Here is a 17,984-nt window from a genome sequence, read left to right as displayed (position 1 = left end):
CAAACACACACGAGGAACCAAAAGCGATAAAAATTATCAATCTAACTCACAAATAACTAACAGCAAACCAAATCAACGTACTCTCCAAAAAGCTCAAGTTTACACCCACCCCCAACTCCCCAACTACAATGAAATGAAAAAAATACATCGTGGAATTCTGAAGTTGCGACCTGCCACAATTCATCAACAATTTATTTATGTCTATAGATATACAGATAAAGCTACGAGATAAACGAGATAGATTAACTTGAGTGACCAAGTTATATGTGATCCACCAATAGAATTTCCTAGATGTCCGCATGTCAGAGAACGTTTTGGTTTGGATATTTGCTAAATATTTCACAATCTGTAAAAGTTAGTCATTCCAATAGAAACAGATTTAATATATATTAATAGATTCAAATATGAATGTTTGCATTTATTCATAGATCTTACATTAGTTCATTTTTCTGAAATTTCATATTTAGTATATTTTTTTGCGTTCTGCTTTTCATTTCTCCATTAAATAATTTAAACGTTGTAGGTGGAGGGAATTGAAAGAAACAACAGAACACTAATTCTGTTAAAAATACATAACGACTGTCAAAGAATGTATCTTTTCTCCATATATATTATTTTGTAGGTAATTTTATTGAATACTATAATGATTATCACTTATACAGCATTATCAATAACGATTCAATATCTAGCCAAAACTTTGAAAGCTGAGACGAGAGGAGGAAAATTGCTTGCACAGTGTTGTAAAGAAACATATATGTATGTATGTGGTATGTGTAAATATATATATATATATATATATATATATATATATATATATATATATATATATATACTTATTTATATATTTATATATATATATATATATATATATATATATATATATATATATATATATATATATATATATATATATATATATACACATATATATATATACATACATACATACATACATATACACACATATACATATTTGTATATACATTCTGATGCATATGAACACGCCCGCATATAAATATTCGTTCGAATAAATGTACATATATGTATGTATACAAAAACCCAGGTGCGCAATGAATGTTACATATATATATATATATATATATATATATATATATATATATATATATATATACACACATATATTTATATACATATATATATATATATATATATATATACATATATACGTATATACGTGCCTGTATATTTGAGAGTCAGTGTGTGTATAGGTGGGTGTGTATGTGTGTGCGTGTGTGACTGTGTGCGTGTGTGTGTGTAAGGTTTCCTACAAAGAGAACCGACAGATAAAAACATAAAAACCGTTTTAAGGAAACGAGTTTGCGCTTATTTAATTATTTGTCAGACTAGCGATATAAAAGTACAGCTGTCAATTGTAGAAGGTGTAATTTAATTTATATTTTTATAATGCATACTGGCAAGACGTTCTTTTGCGTCAATCGGTAATCTCTTTTAACAGATAATCTGCTTTCCGGAGAAAATACGGAGCCAAAAGTCTGACATTACGGTAATTTTTCATCGAAGTATTATATAGGCAAAAGACCAAAAAAATAAAAGACAACGTAAAAAAAAATAACGGAATGAATGCAACGCAAACATTAACCACAGACTTAGCAATATGAATACATACATACATGCATACATACATACATACATACATACATACATACATACATACATACTTATATATGTGTGTTTAAGTGTGCGCCTGTGCGAGCGTGTGCATATGAGTGTGATCGTGTGTGCGCAAGTATGTATGTGAGCATATATGTGAATATATGTGTGTGCCTATATATACACACACACACATATGCGATTACATATCCATACATACATGTATGTATAGATATATATATATATATATATATATATATATATATATATATACACACACACTTATATATATATATATATATATATATATATATATATATATATGGGGGGGGGGTGCATGTATGTATAGATATATGTACACGCATATTAATAAAACAGTAAATAGATATGCAAGCGGGGGATGCCTAAAATACCTACCGTCCATTTTCCTACAAAAATGTATAACTAACATGTTGGCAAAATTGCCTTGCATGTAATTCGTATAAACCGAATTTATTTTGTAAGTAATTCAGTAAATGTCATATATTGAGCATCTACTTTAAATCACATTATGCAATGATATAAAACTTATGAGTCGTAGAGCAATTCAATTAGACACATTCGCTGTCATTTACTCGCACTGACTATTTCTTACTGCGTTCAGTTTTATCTTTTAATATTTCTATTAATTATTACTACGCTAGTGGTGTATAGAAATCGACATGACGCCTATCTCTATGTATGTATATATGTATGTCTGTATATCTGTATATATATATATATATATATATATATATATATATATATATATATATATATATATATATATATATATATATATATATATATATATATATATATATATATATATACCTATATATATTATATAGATATATATACCCATATATATATACGTACACAGACATATATATATACACATATAAATGCTTATATGCGTGTATATATATATATATATATATATATATATATACATAAATATATGTATATATATATATGTATATACAGAGAGAGAGAGATATAGATAGATAGATAGATAGATATACAAATATACCTGTGTGCGTGTGTTTGTGCACGTGTGTATGTTTTTGTGCGTGTGTGTGCGTATTTGTGTGTGCGTCTGTGTTCATATAAATATATCCGTGCAGTGTGTATGTGTGCATCTCTCTGTATGTAACTTGTGTCAAAAAAAACCCAAGGTACGCAACACATCTCACCGTTAAATATGACAAAAACAAAATTGCTATAACTATGTTGCTAAATTTTACTGTTTCTTAGTCACAGAATATGACGTACAGTTGACACCGTTTAACATTTAAAATGTGGGCATTGTACGAACGATAGTATTATTAGAACGCGAGACAATATAGTCGTACTGTTTTATTCATTTTAGTTCTCTGGGATTAATAAATGAAGAAATAATCAATTACTTAATTCGGTTACAACTTCTCTTGCCTCCTCGAAAATGTGTATTCTTGTAAATTATATGGGAATTTCTCGAACTATTTATACAAGTGAAAAATGTATTTACTGTTATGACAATATTTTGTTTATTGACAAGATGTGATGAGAACATACATGGTTATGGAAAATTGCAATTTCGTGAAGGTGGAGAATTTACGTTAATAAAAGTTCCTTTCTTTAACATCCAAATAAACCTAAACTACATCTATAGCATATCAAGTAAGAATAGTGAGAAGACTTCCTCCAACTACTTCACTATCAGTCACAATGTCTCTACTTAAATAGGTAGAAATATCGAAACCCTTAATTCTTACCTTGCTTTCATAAAATTCATTGTAAATTCTTTCTCATTCTTTTTAAAACGCATTCACCTCCTTGAATTTGGATTTCATCATGTTGCTCAGCCGTATATGAACTTACATTTTGTCCAAGACAGAGTGACGACTACGCCAATGATCTTCAAGTGTCTGAAAATATTTTGAATTTTTCATTTCTTATTTAGCATGGGAACAAACAATATCTTATATATACGCTTGGTTTGTGTAATGTTAGCAAATTACATTGGAAGTTGTAAACAAGCGCTCAAATCTTCTCAACTAGATTCATATGCCTGTCAGATTTTGAGTGGATTTCACAAATCTGTCAAGTGACAAATTTAAGGACATTTGTAATATAGATCATGAAAGTTTACAAACTATAAATCAACATCGCAATTTTAGACAGACGTCCGATTAAAAGAAGAACAATACGTTATTTCACACAAATGTCGTTATTTTAGCTTTGGTCGTTAATGCAAGGGAGATAATAATGCCATTACAGCACAAGGCGGGATTTGAATTTGAAATTAATGTATGCAAGGAAAAAATAAATACAAACACATGAATTTCAGAATTTTTACTTTTTCTTTTTTTATCTAAGACAAATTTATTAGAATTTCTAGTTGCTAGTAATCATGAATAGCAGTATTTCACTCTTTTTAGAAATCATTAATGTAATTTAACCTGTGTCTTATTAATTAGATACATAACGAAGAGAAACTTCATTAAATTAATGATAAATTACGTAATTTGCGTCACGGCTAATCTTGAGTGAACAGATTATAACTTTAAGAGAGATATGAAAATGTCAAAACTGTTGCCTTTTCTAGTGCCATGTAAACCATGATCATTTTAAGCATGATGGTCATCTCATAATTTTACGTGCACCTAGGACTATGTTTTTCATTATTTTTTCCGCCACTTTAAAATACTAGCATAACAGATGAAAATATGTTGTCCTAGTACCAGTAGGTCAATCAGCTAGGCAGAAAGACTTTTATAAATGTAGTCAAGGATGAAACGTAATCGAAACGATTAGTTTATAAATCGAAAATAAGGCTGGAGCTTTCGTACCGCTCCATCGGACTAGAAATCTAATCGGTGGATAAAGCATCAGTCGCGAATGTATACAATAGAAATATTATGCAACCCCGGGAAGGAGTGTATATAAAAGATAACAGCCAGAAGAAATGCCTACGCCTTCGATATACTGTAAAATGCTTGTGAAATCGTTTGAAAGTAAAATATTTTTACGAGGTAGTATTCCCTTCCAGACGGCTATTAATATATACATAAATACTGAGAACTTTTCCTTTTTCTCTCGATCCCTAAACTACTGCCGTGCTACGAAGAAAAAAAAAACATTGTATGCATTTCCTCTAGATTGTAATTACATTCATCTTTACTTTCAATAAAATGTCTCTATTCTTGATACATGTAATCAGTAAGTCCTGGTTTGAAACATGCTGAAGATTCCGAAAAAGTATCAAATTGTGTTATATATGATTACCACCAACGGAAAGTGCAAGGAATTTGCCAAAGATTATTATTTATATGACAGAATCCTTAGCATGCCGGGCAAAATACTTCGAGGCATTTGATCTGTCTATACGTTCTGTGTTCAAATTACACCGAATTGTTAGCATTTCAGACAAAATTGATACTGGCGTTTCGTCCGTCTTTGCGTCCAAATTTAAATTCTGCCCAGGTCGACTTAGCCTTTAATCTTTTTGGAGTCAATAAATTTAGCGCCTGTTGAGCACCATGGTTGATGTAATCGAGTAGCATCCTGTCCATAAATCTCTCACCTTGTGCCTATAGCAGAAAGACTTAATTTTATTATTAACGGCAATAGTAGTAGTAGTAGTAGTAGTAGTAGTAGTAGTAGTAGTAGTAGTAGTAGTAGTAGTAGTAGTAGTAGTAGTAGAAGCAGCAGCAGCAGCAGCACCGCGATGGAACGATTCTATCGCAGAAATGTTGGATTCAGTGCGGTATGATTTAATGTCCTGAGATTGGCTCCGCGAACAAGAGATATTTCATTGCATCTCAGTTTACGCTACCAATTGATACATTGCTACAGCACAATAATAGCATAATAATACCGATATACGATTATACTACATTAAATAATGATATATAAAAGCCTATGATAATACAAGTGCATCAATAATTATAGACGATGAGATATAATAAGACATAATAACATGATATTGAACTTAATATTATTCTATATTATGTATATGGTGTTATAGCCAAATATTACAGCAATTAAGCTTTATGTTGGATGTTTTCGTACTGTTTCATAATGGGAATACATATTAAAGGCAGCGTGAAAGAAAATATCAAGGAATGAAAGCGAAATTAATGTATTTTCTACACATGTGGTCAGGTTTTGAATGCTAAATCGTTAATCATTGCAGTCATTTACTTATATCTTAAAGAAGTGTAGATGCTAAAAAACAGTGCAAACATATCTTGATATTTACATTTGGTTATTGTAATTTTACCGGAACTTATAGATAAGCAATGATATTTGATGTTACATAGATATGGTTTATGTACTTAATAGCCAGAGAATACCATAAAACGAGTACTTTGGAAAATCACAAACCCTCAATTCGTTTCAGCCATATTAAGTTTTGGCAAACAGTATTTCGACTACTTTGCCGCAGTTATTCCTGCGAGACCAAATCGAACATGAAAACACACACTTAATTATTCAAAGGCAACGAAGCCAATCGTTTCTGAAGGTTTTAATTCTGAATCGAAGAATTATAGCACTCAATGCTCTTATTAACATTAATATATCCAATTATGTGCTTTGCATTAACCAACTAGTTAGCGCATCGAACAAAATGCGTCGCGGAATTTCTTCCGACTCTTTATGTTTTGAGTTCCAATACCATCGAAGTCATTTATATCTTTCATTTTTTTTGCAGTCGATAATGTTAGGTATCAGTCAAATACGGAGCTCGTTAGTATCGACAAACCTATGCGCCTCAAAATTGCTGGCTTTTGTTCAGCTAAAATTTAACAGTATTTTTATGAGATTGCAAAGCTGGCTGGATCATTAGCAAATGACACAAAATGCTTAGCAGTATTTGTTCCGGATTCTTACTTTCTGTAATCAAATCCGGCCGAGGAAATGTTGCCTTTTATTTTACCGGGTTCGATAAAATAGACTGTCAGTTAATTACTAAGTCGATGTAATCGACTGGCCCCACTCCACTCAAAATTGCTGGCCTTGTGCCGAAATTTGAAAGATGTATTTTTATAATCGTCTTTTGATTTAGCTTTTCCTTAGATTATTTTGTGTAAACGCTTGCCGAATCATTACATAAGAGTTAAGGCAGAATAAAGGTAAGTGATTATATATCTTCAGCTACTTGAATGAGAAGTGCCTCTTTCATTGAATATTGAAAGATATAATAAACGAGAAGAGGTTTTAAATAAGAGCTCGGTATATACGTGATAGAAATATATATATATATATATATATATATATATATATATATATATATATATATATATATATATATATATATATATATATATATATATATATATATATATATAAAGAAAGCATCGTGAAGTGAAAACATTAAAAAAAAAACATAGATATTTATGAGCGGAAAGTGGTAAATAATATTAAATATTGATTTGCAAGTGTTTATATATTCAGAATTCTTAAGTATAGACCTATATGAATATAATATAAACTAAGTGGGAATCAAACATTTAGACTGCGTCACTTCAAATTACAAGTTCATTAGAGTTCATCGTCAAACTGAGAGCGCACGTGGTTGTATGTACAAAATGCTAGTCGGATTTACATTAAAATCTTTCTTTTGAGAAGAAATTCTTCACCAGGGAATTAGCTGGTATGTTTTCTCACAACTTTTTCTATAATATCATATCAAATGTAACCTTAGTGCCATAATATTTCTTTTATTTTTAAGGTGGTCTTTCTAATTGTTTGAATTTGGCTAGATTTTAAAATACTTTTATCGACATAGTTTAAATGATGGTGCACTCATATAAATTCATTTGTAGAACATATATTTTCTTCCTTGATGATTATATTTGGCTTATTTACTTGATTTGACAGTACGTTTAACTGGTAAATCTCAAATTACATTTCCATTAATATTACCGGTATTGCCTGGTAATTTAGTACAAAATGCATTCCAACAGTTTTGAGATTTTTTCAGGAAAAATATTTATTGATTTCAATGTAGGATTCTCTGATTTCAATACATTTGTTGCAGCGCTGCCCCTACTTGGTGAAGGCTGCGTGAAAGTCCTCCATATTGAAGGTGTTTCGGATCCTTCTCGCAACCACCTTCATATCCAAACTACTGCCTCTGGGTTACTCCTTCAGATTGCAGAGCAGTAAAAATTCACCGATGTAGTAAAAGTCAGTTACATGTTTAGCAGCAACAGCAGCAACATTAGCAACAACAACAATACCAGCAGCAGCAGCAACAACAACAACAACAACAACAATATCAACGTGAACAATAGCGCACGTGAAATGTATGAAAGAAACTTTCTGATGCTTTCAACACCAAATTCACCATCGCAGGAACAAAATAACTAAATGACAAAAGAAATAAAAGCAACACAACCAGTGAGAACACTGACACCCCCACCACCACCGCCAGTGGCAACAGCAAATCCACCACAACTACAACCACCGCCACTAGCATCATTGACAAAAAAGACAGCATAGGAAACAATCAAATCCCCTCCCAGAAATAAAATAAATACCAGGATCGATGTCATCGACTTTCCCCTCCCTTTAAGTTTGTTAGCTTTGAGCCATTATTATTAGTATGAAGAAATTCCGCCGAGGCTGACTTTGCCTTCGGTAACGATTCAATAAGTACCAGTTGAGCACTGGGATCGATGTAAATCGACGAGCTCCCTCCTCGCAAATTTCAAGGTTTGTGCCTTTAGTAGAAAGGATCATTATTATCATGAAGGCGGCAAGCTGACAGAATGCTAGAACGTGGGGGAAAATGCTTAGCAGCATTTCTTCTGGTGTTTGTGTTCTGAGGTCAGATCCCGCTGAAGTCAACTTTGCTTTTCCTCGTTTCGGTGTCAATAAAATAATATAGCAATGAAAATTGGAGTCGGCATTATCATTGTCGCCCCTACATTCACACGTTCCTTTCCTTTTGTTAAATTAAAACTATTATTATTATTATTGCTGATGTCATTGTTGCTGCTGTCGTTTTTGCTGTTGTTGACACCATCGGAAAAGATTTCGATGGATGTAATTATCATCTAGCATGTAAATTATCTTGCATACTTATTCACATTTTTTGATATTCTTAATTTTTGAATCTACTCTTATTCTTAATTATAATCTTAATTCTACCAATATTGTCACTGTATAGGAATAGCGTAACAGTATTGCCACTGTATAGGAATGGCGTAACAGATAAATACTGGAATGCGTAATTCGATTAGCCGCTCTAACAAACGTATGTTATATAAGCCAGTCAGTTACGTAGACAACACTTCTGCGCTGCAGCCTTAATGCTCTAAGTCAATATAAGAAACTATTTTACAAATATCGATATCCATCACCGAAGTCCACTTCTGTAGTTTCGATACTTCTTTCTAATTTTGCAGGAAAGGAAAAGAAGAACCTGCGAGCGAAGGTATCAAGAAGATATCAGTCAAAGATGAAATGTTTACGTGAATTCATAAAGTACAGAATAAACTAGTGTAAATCTCTGACAAAATTCACGGAGCTTTTTATGAATTTCATGATTTTCTAATCAGACATAAGCGAAACTTTCGAGCATCGGATAAAACAATGCTCTGACATTAGACTATATCCCTTTGCGCCAACATTACCTTTGATTGTTATCCTTGATAGAACAATAAAATAAATACCAGACACGTGAAGGAATCGACTCGTTACTTTGGCTCAGCCGCCGCTCCAAATTCTGTGTTTGAGAGTTTTTGATAACAACAAAACAGTATTTACATTTGCTAATTGCACGTGATAACTATATTGTTAAGCTTATTTTCAACTATTTGTGAATCTAAAAATCATCATTGTATGAAATTAACTGTGGTTTAGTTTGCAAGCAATGGGACATTTAACGTCAGTCGAAGCTTTTCTGAAAATTGTTTACGCTATTAATAAAATGAAATATTAACTCAAATCGAAAGCCTGTTCGTAACTTAGGTTCTTTAGAAGTATTAACATTGCTGTATCTAACTTCATTATCTGAAAATGCGTATCGAGCATTTATTGATGAGTTAAAGTAGCGTTAAATATGTCAAATATGTTGATCCCATTATGTTAATGGCATATTTTTGTCGACCCTTTAAGCGAAAATACCTCACCGCAACATCACTAAATTCAGAACTCTGATGGAAGCAACTAAGTGCTATAATACTTTAATCTTTTATTTACATTATGTGTCATCATTTAGATGTTTAAAATTATTATAAATATCATCTTCATTAAAAATTCAATCACCTAACAAAAACCTTTGATTTATAAAAAAAAAAATTATTAAAAGCAAAAACATACAAAAATTGCTGTTGAGATAAACCAGTGTGAAACTGTGAAATTAAATATTTACACAAAGCATCAGTATATTTATACCGAAAATATTTTCATTGGTATTCATCCAAAATATTTTAATGTTATTGATTTAAAATATTTAGAGATTATTTGATATTATTTATTTTCTTTCATTGTTTCATTTTGTTTTGTTTTGTTTATGTTTTTTATATTTATTATTGAAAAATTGCCATATTTTCCGAACATTGATGTTACCATTTGTGATTTCTTTCTTTTTTTTTATATATATATATTTAAATAAATATAATTCTTTTTTTTTTTGTTTAGATAAAGGTTATGTAAACAAAGCATGTGCAAATAAATCATGCTCTGCATATGTCTGTATGTATTTATGTTTTGCCTCACGTACAGAGATAATTTTACACATATGACACATTATAGAGAAAATTTATTTTAAATGATATTGCAAATAAAGCTAATCCTTATGACAGGACACAATCAACTATATATGATATTTCTATTATTTTAAATTGACAGAAAGTTATAAAAGTGGCTCGAAAGCTGTGAATATCGTGCATGGCACCTATCGTAGAGCTCCAGATTTTCAACCAAGACTACGCACAAACACAAACACATGTATGTGTATATTTGGATGCGTATGAATATATTTTCCGAGTCAATTCAAAATGTTCATATGCCTCATAAACATGCTTTTATAATGTTACATTTCCTAATGTTTTTGTATATATAAATATTCATTATGTGTTCAGTCCTAATTTTATAAATACATTCAATTAAATTAACTATCTTCATAAAAACGAATGAAATTCGTGCTGAAATATATTGTAGTTGTTCTTCATGCAAAACCAGTTCGAAATTCGAAGCAAGCTAGAATGAAAACGTTACTTTGGAAAAGAGCTACCGGAAGGGGCAGCTTGGGTGTAGCTACTTGGATGCTGCCGCTAATTTGACACGGCTGACTGGAAACTGAAGTTAGTTCGGCGATAGACTTTTGGCGACGATACTTTTGGCACTGAAGGCAAACACAAACACACACATCCGGAAAGATACACATGCAAATAGATACAGAGGAAGAGAGATATTTACAATGTATTAATTGAACCCCATTGATTTAAACACTTCCCTTTTCCTCATACAGAAATAGAACTACTCTCATGCACAGAAACAGAGAGGGGAAAAAATAGTGATAGATGCAATGTATATCATGTAGTAGCAAGGTGGCTGAATTTTTACTGATGATGAGATATAATCATTTTCCTTTGGAAATATAAGTGAGATAATTCAAATGAAATTCTTGCCAGCAGTTGAAGTTTTACTAAAGCAGTTTCTGGCACAATGTATTATTTGTATTATCAACTACTTATAGTTGTTAACAGCATGTTAGGCGGCGAGTTGGCAGAATCGTTAACGAGACGGGCAAAATGCTTATCCGCAATTAATGCGTCTTTGCGTTCTGAGTTCTAATCCCGACGAGGTTGGCTTTGACCTTTCGCGTTCAATAACATAAGTAGCAGCTGAGCACTGGGATTGAAATTGCTGGCATTGTGCCAACATTTATGACATAAATTTTATTTTTTAATCATCTCTTAGAGAGCGAAGCATGGGGTCATTAAAAGTGTTGTACACATGATCAGCCCATATAGTTTTGCCTCCGGACTTCGAAATAAAATGTGGCCTTGAATATATTATTGCATTGACACAGCAGGGTTTCTGTAAAATAAAGTTTCTAATTATAGTAAGCCCTGCGTAAATACTAGTTAGAAAATGTATCTGGGGTTCTTTTGAATGCAACCGGAAGTATCCATTTTTCACTTCTGTGGTTCATGGATTAATAGCTATCACACTATTTTCCATCTGTAAATTTGGGGGATTCTTGCCCAAGATTGGCAAAAAATTATTGCAAAAGTGACAATTGCCATAATACTACACATATAAACATATGTGCGTGTGTCCGTCTGTGTGTGTGTGTGTGTATGCTTGTGTGTGGCTGTGTGGTAAGAAGGTTGCTTCCCAAACACATGGCTCCAGGTTCAGTCTCACTGCGTGGCACCATGGGCATAGGCTTGTGACAATTGCTATAACACTAGAAAACAGAGAGCGTTCTCTCTTGTTGCAATATTATTTACCTCGTTTATTTGATAACTATTCATTAATTTTATCTTACTTAGAGCTGTGGAAAAAGAAAAACCAGCAGAATGTACCAGGTTGCATTTCTTCAACAATTAGACTAATATATGTTTCGTTCAAAAACCTAAATCATGAGTATGTGAGTATATATGTATACACACACACACACACACACACACACACACACACACACACACACACACACACATACACATATATATATATACACACACACACACACACACATATATATATATATAGTGTGTGTGTGTATGTGTATGTGGGTGTACAATGTCTGGGCACATGGAGTAAATAAAATCATAACATAAATAATTAGATATAAGAAATAATAATTTCTTAAAATATATGTTAATCCCGAACATCCAAAAACGTAAACAATATAAGCAGCAGATAAATTTTGATTGAGAAAATAGAGACGCATATATATCCGAGTACATATATTTACATGCATTCATACATGATATATACAAGCATACACATAGTTAAGTAAATTTTGCGTAGTATCAATTGTATTAACAGCATGATTGAAATAAGAACGTTTTGACTAGTAGTCGAAACCGGCTCCGTCTCTTCCTCCATAAAATCACATTATTTTCATTCATAATATGTAACACATGTTGGTTTTACGCATACAATGAAGTAGAACAGCTGAGTTAAACAGTGCGTTAGATAAAGAATTATTTTTCTTTGTCAATTGATGACATATCCATTCCATAACAAACATTTATGCAATGATATGCGTCGTGATATAAATGTTGTAGCAGACATTGTTAGCACGGATGGCATAAGAAACACATATATCTTGCTTGAAGTAGGTCACTTTAAAGATGCGAGATAATATTGTCACACGCAAGAACAACAGATTATAAATATACACGTACTTATATCTGTTCTCTAGTTGTCCCCAATTTTTCTCTAAGTACACACAGACACACACACTCACATACGTACACAAACATATGCGAATATACACGTATGTGTATTTAAGCATAAATATAAACGTGTGTGTGTGAGTGTCCGCCTGTGTGTGCGTGTGTGCTTGTGTGGCTGTGTGCTTCCTAAACAAGTGGTTCCGGGTTCAGTCTCACTGCGTAGCACCATGGGCCTAACCTTGTAAGTGAATTTGGTAGATAGAAACTCAAGGAAGCCCGTCGCATATATACATATATATATATATATATATATATATATATATATGTGTGTGTGTGTGTGTGTGTGTGTGTGTGTGTGTGTGTGTGTGTGTGTGGGTGTGTGTGTGTGTGCATTATGCGAAATGTCTCCTGCATGTGCGACCCTACATAATTAAAGAGACATATACAACATTTCGTCCACCGCATGCAGTTCTCAGGTTACAGCCATAAAGAACGGATCAGGGTATACAAAGGAGCTATGAAGAAGTTTGAAACAATCAAACGCAACGATAGGAATGGGATTTGCCCACTCTGTAGGAGCAAATCATGGAACACCATAGAAAGGACTAAGAAGAAAATAGGGAAGGCAAGCTCATGGTACGATAGCCACAAGTACCAGAGCGTCATGTTCGTCGACACCACCCCTAGAGGCGAACTGGCGTACCGCTTTAGAAGGGCCCTAGACAAACTTAAGCTAAGAATTAAGGTTGTTGAAAGGCCAGGCAACCCTATTAAATCCCTTATCAATAGAACATACCCTTTCAGTAGAACCCCCTGCACTGATAGGAACTGTATCGTATGTAGATTTAGCCCACAAACGAACTGCAAAACCAGAAATGTGGTCTATAGTATAAGATGTACAGAGGGACGATGCAGAAATAAGACAATGACATATGTAGGCGAAACAGCAAGGAGCATAGGGGAGCGGGCAAACGACCATTGGAGGGAACTTAAGGAAGGGAAGAACTCATCAGTTCTGTACCAGCACGCTGAGCAAGAACATAGAGGCTCAATCAACAACATAGAAATTAAAATCTTATCTACACATAGCAGTGATGCAGCACTTAGACAAATTATTGAAGCTACACACATAATAGAAGAGAAACCTAGCCTGAATAGGAAACTAGAATGGAACACTAACACAACCACTAACAAACCACAAACCACAGCATGTGACAATATGTTACCCATAAACCAATAATAATATGAACAAAGTATAATACAATACATAGATAAACAAATGGAATTAAATACTACATACGTTAACAAAATTTAATTAAACACAAAAAACACACACACATGAACAAATAAATAAATAAAAACAAATACAAATGAACACGTATTAACAAAGTATATAGGTGATACAGACACTCCCCTTACACACATGCACTTACAAAAGACACAGACACATTGAAAGACACGCATGCGTAGACACATACAATAGGAATACAAAATACAAAATGGCTGATATTTAGCAAGGTGAGACACACAAAAGAAGGAAGGAAACAAAGGACCACTGATGAGGTCACAGAAGTGTGACGAAAGAACTCTGGCCGAAATAAGATTAAGATTAATGTAATATAAAGCTGAAGCAAATTAACACCAAATATACAGTGCGTGTGTTTTTGTTGGCTAAACTGGCAATATGACCATCCCCAAGTACAACAACATCTGTTTCAACACACGATTTCACATCAAAAATCTTGCAAAACAAATATATATATATATATATATATATATATATATATATATATATATATATATATATATATATATATATATATATATATATATAGTGAGTATTTACAAAAAACAAACGACGAAGACGGGTGTGTAAACAATAAACACATGTATTAGTTTAACGCTCGGGAAGTGAGAAATTCTGTTACGTTTCGAGCAGATATAAACAGGGAGAGAAAATAGAAAAAAGGTTTAGTGGCTAGCGATCTATAATGGCGAACGCCGGACAGATCGGTCGCACAAGAGAACTAGGACGAAGGGGAGATAATAAAGTTGTGGTGATCCCAAAATGAAGGTGCGCTTGCATGTGTATGTGAGAGGGCGCATGTGCGTTTTGAAGGTGCTGGTGAACTTGACGTGTGCGTGTGTGCATGTGTAGGTGTGTGGATGATGGTATAAGTGCTGGGAAGTGGACAGTGCTAGTGTGTGCGCTGGTGTGGGTGCTGGGAGGTGGTCAGTGCTAGTATGTGCGGGGTGGTGTGTGGTGTGGTGGTGTTGGGGTGTGGAGAAGGCGAGAGTGGGGAAGCAAGGGTGGGTCGAAGGGATAGGATGAGATTAGATTTATAGGTATGGTGGGGTTGGAAGGTGTAGGGTTGGAGTAACGAGGAAGAGGGTAACGATGATAGGAGATGGTTGAAGGAGATGGTGGGTAGGAGTGAAGAGAGGAAGTAACATAAAATATTTATAAATATAAATATAGGTGTGTGCATATAGATACATATGTATATATATATACATATATATATATATATATATATATATATATATATATATATATATATATATATATATATATATATATATATATATATATATATATATATATATGTATATAAACGAAAAATATGAAAATAGAAAAAAAATCAATTAATAATTATATTTATTAATTACAAAAATAGACATAATCCCTGACAGCTGTTTGGATTCAGGCTTTAAAAAATTAATTAAATTAATTAAATCATTATAAAGTTGAATCTTGTCGGAGGTAGGAAAAAGATATACTTTTACATTTTTACGTTTTTATGTGTTAAGAGCACGGAACATTACAGTTACCTGAGTATTGTTTTATAGAAAAATTTGATACAGACCTTATAAAGGTGTGTGTGTGTGTGGGTGGGGGTGAAGTATATTTAGAGAAATAAATATAAAATAATAACAAATTATACTCTGGGGAATCATTAGAAAGTATAGAGATAAACAATATGTAGTAATTAACCGTGCATTTAAATATCAAGTTTAATAGACGGGTAAATATGTTTATAAAAATTTAAGTAATATAGCATACTCTAGGTAATCATTAAAAAAGTATAGAGATAAAACAATATATAATGATTAACCCTAAATCAGGTCTGTCCGGTATTATTCGCCGCCCTTTTAAAGCCTAGCCAGGCTCATGGGACCGGTTTCCTCGTTTCTATGGCGTATGTGTTCCTCCCAGCTGGACGGGACGCCTGTCCATCGCAGTGTTACCAAAGAAACAGGAAGAAAGAGTGAGAGAAAGTTTGGGCGAAAGAGTATGTCTGTGGGTGTGACTCCGTGTGTGTGTGTGTGGGTGTGACTCCGTATGTGTGTGTGTGTGTGTATGTGTATGTGTGTGTGTGTGTGTGTGTGTGCATGTATCTTTTTGCTGACGTATTGTTGATTTTTTTGTAAACACACTTTCTATGTGCATTCGGTGCGAATGGTTTTGTTATACGGTGCCGGATTTTACAGTCCTGTAAATAATAATAATGCAATTTATATAAGGCTAAAGCATGTAGCGATTGCCGTGCAATGACTAAGGAAGCTAGTCTAATAATGGGGCATATAAGCCCTCGACAGAAAAAAAGGTAGACTTTCGAATCCGCGTGGGTCTCGAACCCATATACCTTTCTTAACTTGACTAAGTGTGTTACCATTATACCAATGAATTGGCTACCATCGCGATTGTAGTGTGGAAGTGTTCCATCCTGCTGAAAACAAAACTCATCTTCAAAGTCTTCTCTAATGCTTGACATGACAGTAAAGTAAGTTCAAGTAAACGGGACCAGTCATAGTAGCGTCAAAAATGAATGGTCCAATTAATTCTCTTGATGATAAGCCACACCACACTGTAACCCCGGGTAAATTAACATGGTTTTTTTCCCCATAACATGCAGATTCTCAGGTCCCCAGTAAGTGCAATTTTGGCGGTTAATTGAAACATTTAATTTGAATGTGACCACATCACTCCACACAATTTGTGTTGGAAAGTGTGCAACTTCTACACATCGTGCCAAGTACCACTCGCAATACTGCACTCTTCAGTCTGGATCATCATTATTTGTAGTGTGGACTAATCTTGGAACGCAACGTTTCCTTGGACAACGCTTCAAAATATATGTTGGACACACGGTTTTGACATACCTACCTCACGACTTGCTTGCCGCATAAATTTTCTTGGACATTGGTGATGCGTTTTCAGTATTACTTCATGGTCTGTTGGGGTTGTCGATGCTCATGGTCTTCTGGAACACTTCTCGTGAACATTCTGAACAGTTCCATCGGGTTCAAACTTATCTCTAATGTGGGTGATGGTAAGTCACATTGGTGGATCTGTTTTAAACTCCCTCCTAAACTGTCTTTGCACTTCAACTGCATTTTCACATTTCCAGTAGCATTTTAGAATGACTTCCCTTTGTTCAAAAGCTTAGTCTATCAGCCATAATTAATTCCACTGGGTTTCATCCGGAAAGAAAAAAAACATCAATTGAGTTATCAGCTGCTAAAGTGTGTATACATTTTTTTTTTGGAGACACTGTATATGAAATTAATAAAAGCAGCTGTTTGCAACATTATACTGTAAATGATAATTATATTCAACTAAGGGTGTGAATAACACCTACATTGCTAGAAAAGGCGCAATATATACACACATACATATATAGCTAGAAATAGGAGCTAAAATGCTCCAATGCTGTTACAAAGCACATAACATATACTGTGATAGCCCATATCAAAATATATGATAACCTGTTCCTTTATATGTACGTATATATTGTATATGTCTGTGAATATATACATCGACAGACGTATATGTACACACGCATAAGTACATATTAATCACAAACGTACATAATAAATGCTCACTTGTGAGTGCGAAGCATGCACAAGCTCGCAGATATATAGGGATGACGAAACGGAAACACGATGTTGTCATATTTTTAGATGAAAAAATATTCTGCT

This window comes from Octopus bimaculoides, chromosome 12 (assembly GCF_046866305.1).
Source record: "Octopus bimaculoides isolate indiv1 chromosome 12, ASM4686630v1, whole genome shotgun sequence".
Classification (NCBI taxonomy): Eukaryota; Metazoa; Mollusca; class Cephalopoda; order Octopoda; family Octopodidae; genus Octopus; species Octopus bimaculoides.
The sequence above is the reverse complement of the archived record's forward strand: the minus strand, read 5'-3'. Positions refer to the sequence as shown.